Consider the following 4287-nt stretch of genomic DNA (forward strand, 5'->3'; position numbering starts at 1 on the left):
TGGTTAATCCTAAAAAAATTGTTTCAGATCAAAGTTTTATACAAGTTTTAGAAGAATTGCAATAATTGTTATAGATTTTATAGTTAACTTAATAGAGTAATTAAGAATATTTGTTTGTCCATTAACCCCTCATTATTTTACCCACAGCACCCTTGGTGGTTATCAGGTGGTTATAAAATTTTTTAAAATTGACAACAAATTTGAACAGATTCTATGGTGTGCCTACTAAGATAGTTAGGAGTTTTTTGTCCTCAAACCCTTGTTTTTTCCCACCCCTTAACAGTTATGGCTGGTCATATTCAAGTATGTAGACAAAATTTTTGGTAATACTCCTTTAAGTTATAATATGTTCAAACAGATGTGATATGTTTCATGTTATGGGAGTTGAAGTGATTTAAATGTTTTTCAAAAAATCTTCCCCATTTATACCCCTTTTGTTGGCCTATATCCATTAACAAACTCAACTGAGAATTTCCATAACCATATTTTATGTATTAAGTGATTTATTTGTACAAAATTATGGCAGTTATAATGACAATAAAAATGTGGTACATACACATGGTAACGACTGCAACAGGTAGTCTTTCTTCGAAACATACCTAACAGTACAATTTATTCTAGTCATGAGTTTGCTTTTTTCAGCTAATTTATAATACCTGAACAATTTTAACTTACAAGAAATGTAACACATATTTAGTACTTACAGTTAAATTGATCAATACTACTTTTCACACTTTATTCTACAAATGATATTTAATCCCTACAGTCAAATAAATTAACCAAAAACAATTCATTTGAAATCAAATAACAAAATACTACTAGTTTATAAGATGGTAAGAATTCATTTAAAAGCATGTGTTATTTTTTAGTATGCAGACTTTTTTGGGAGCTGCATGTATATAAAAGCTTGTAACCTTTTAATTTTATTTAAGATATTTCAATTTTCTCATGTTACTCAATACATGTATGTGTCCACTGGCTTACGTAAAACACTTTTACATACATAAAAAACTTTTGTATAATTGTGCGCTGTGAATACAGGTAATCCTGAATGTTCTTATGAAGTGACATCCAATTTTAAATATCATTTAATTTAACACAATAAATCAAATGAGTGGTTGTAACTTATAATGAACACAAAAGTAAGAAAAAAAAGGCCACACGGCAGAAATGGTAGTTAAAAAAAAGGTAGAGGGCTCAGTGGAATTTCATTACATTTACAAATCGGAATACTTTTGTAGTTTATAATGTAAAAAAAAACCTTTATACTGAATAGTTATTGAACATAAAACATCAAGTAAAATAAGTTTTTAAGTGTGGATGTAGAACTTATTGAAGGTTCAATTGCATACTATACTACAACTTACTTTCTAACTAGCTGTATATACATCACATGAGCATAGGTTATAAATATGTTGAAGATCAACATTTTAAATTTTCCTCTACAATTTATGGTCAGCCTTGCTATGTTTAAACTCGAATTACAATTCTTTGAAGAGAGTGGCCCAATCCCATGTATTGTGACTTTTTTTGCAATGTGATTCAAGGAATTGGACTGATCGGAAAAAAAATGTTAAGGCAACAGATAAGGGAAACAGTAGAGAACTGTGTAGGAGGTTTAATAAAAAAAAGTATCCCGGTCACCATACCAATCTTTAACATCAAATAAAAAGTGTGAAATACCCCACACATATATGTTTGTATGCGCCTGTACAAAGGTTGTAATGATGGACTGCATGTTGACCAATAATGTTAAATACTGCTTCATCACATGTAAATGCTACCTGTGAATAACAAAGGACCTTAGAGGCAGGTGAAAATATATATCTGCACAAGTAGATCTTACAAGTTATGTTATGTAACATAAACATTTCACCTATATTTGGCAGCATTCTAGACATAATAAATTATAACAATAGATCCATACTTCACTGTCCACAGAATTAAAATATGTTGTAGCAGCACCACGATTCAATTTGATGCAGTCACATGTAGTGAAAGCTCCAATATCAAAATGTTCGGAACATACATATTTAGTTTTAAATGTTTCAGCATTACTGGCATCAAGGTCATAGCCAATTGCAGCAATCCACTTCAATAACCTGGAAACAAAACAAAAAAATTTTATAGTGTGAGCTAGTACATACTTAAATCAGTATTTCCAGATTATTAGCTAGCATGTAGCATACTATAAATATAAGGTATAAACATACATGTATTTAATTATGTGTATTTAGTTTAGCATTACCACTCAATGAACGTATATATTTCAGAGGTAATGTTTTATTATTAAAGTGCTGTAGAGTGTAATAAATTTGGTGGGTTTCTCTTAATTACGATATATTAATTTTCATTGAATCACATATTGTATAAATAATATAAATTCAGTAACACAAAACGATTTTTAGGGTTCATATCACAAATCATTACATTTAAATTACTGATTTATGGTAATTTTACTAAGCCCATACTATCCCCAAATGGGTATATGTATATATATGTGTATACATATGTGTGTGTATGTATATATATATATGTATGTGTATATATATGTGTGTGTGTGGGTTATTAAAAATAAATAAATGATTATACTACGTAATTACAAAATTATTATGTGCGCAAATTCAGGTCTCGATAATATCGCTCTATAAATCCTGTATAATAAGCCTTAACATAAATGCCTAACCCTTAACATGTTAAACCACTTATTGTAATTTTTTTAATATAAACATCAGTACTCACTTGCTTCGGCTTCATGGAAATCTGAATGTTGTCACATCAGGATTAACAGTAATACTGTTCCTGCACGAAGACACAAAACATTGATGTGTATTCACAGGCATCTTCATCGGCTTCTTAATTCACAATCATATAGGAAAATAATTCAAAATGATAAATCAAACTCCATTGTAAAATCCATCTTTCACTCGACCAAAATCTACTACAAACCGAAAAAAAAAAGAGCGACTATAATGCTCAAATCAATCTGTAAACGAATATTACTGCAAAAAAAAAAACAATTTTTACAAATCAACTGTTTTTGAAATCAAAATAAATTAATATTACACTATATTTATTGCATTATTAGTATTTATTGCATAAATTTAGTTTCTTATAAACATTCAATTGACATTTGATTATGAACACTAACGCTACCTATGAATTTACAAAAGAACTAGGTCAATCTACTAGCGCTATCTGTTGTGCAGATTAAAAATAGTATCTGGGTACATAATGGCCTATTAGAGTTGCCACCCCCTGCTTCTAGCTGGCCCATATTTAAACAAACCTGGATGGTTGGTTCGCCCGAGTTGGCTGCCATTAAACGATGCGCCCACTGGTAGCATCTCACCAGCTAGCTCTGCACTTGCGGGCTACTACTTACCGCTATTAGACCCCAGGGAGTTTCAGGACAGTATTTTTTTCGGACCATATATGTAGGTATGAAAGATTTTTTTTTTTTTTTTTTTTTAAATGCTTGACGACGTGACCCCGCCGCAAGCTGCTGCAACGATCAGGTGTCGAACAGCGACCTCGGCTCGAGAGAGACGTGTTTCCACGAGGCGCTCGCGCGCGCCTTGCGTGAGTCGCGGGTGACGCCGGTGGCTCTGGTGACGTGGCAAGGGCAAGGTCGCGGCGGCCGCTCTGCTGCGCATGCGCGCCGCACCCGGTGCGCGACACGAGACACCAGCCGCGCTGCGAGACCTAGTTCCGAGCCCGCCCGCTAGAGCGTGGCTTTCATAATATATCACTAACATAGCTTCACTGATTGTGAGAAGTAATGCATGAGGTGCATAAACGGGCAACCAAGCCGGTGGATCTTAATTCACTATATTTTGTTAACCACACAACAGAAGATTTTTTATCTCCTACTAATTTATATATAACATGTTTTTTTTTTGTTACAAAACAGCATTAAGTATTTTCTCGCACAGTTCAAATCTCTGTTATCAAGCAATTAGTCGTCAAGTAGTTACATTAATATTGTAAACATAACACGTTGAGTTTAACCCGTCCGTCCGGTTTTTTTTTTTTTTTTGCTAGTGGTTATGGGCCCACCAAACAGATGTCACGCATATAATGGTTTTAGTTTCCACTGTAAAAGTCACACTTCTGTATCTCCCTCCTTGTTCTATGGTCGGCATCGCTCCGTCGAGTTGTGTCCCACGGGAAGCCTAAAATGTACATCAAGCTCTGTCCCTGCCCGAACACGCCCGAATATTCACCTTCGGTCAACCTCGGGTTTACTTATATATATTTATATTTCTCGGTTTATTTTAATGTAGG

At 33.6% G+C, this 4287-nt stretch overlaps 1 long non-coding RNA gene across 1 annotated transcript; it reads right to left on the minus strand.

The window, feature by feature from the left end:
* Positions 1-468: 468 nt before the first annotated feature.
* On the minus strand, positions 469-3250 carry LOC134532982 (uncharacterized). Its single transcript, XR_010075228.1, has 2 exons — positions 2743-3250; positions 469-2102 (listed from the first exon to the last, which is right to left on the minus strand). It is a non-coding gene; the product is annotated as an uncharacterized LOC134532982 (long non-coding RNA).
* Between the last annotated feature and the right edge of the window lie 1037 nt (positions 3251-4287).

The sequence above is a fragment of the Bacillus rossius genome, chromosome 6 (genome assembly GCF_032445375.1).
Source record: "Bacillus rossius redtenbacheri isolate Brsri chromosome 6, Brsri_v3, whole genome shotgun sequence".
Lineage (NCBI taxonomy): Eukaryota > Metazoa > Arthropoda > Insecta > Phasmatodea > Bacillidae > Bacillus > Bacillus rossius.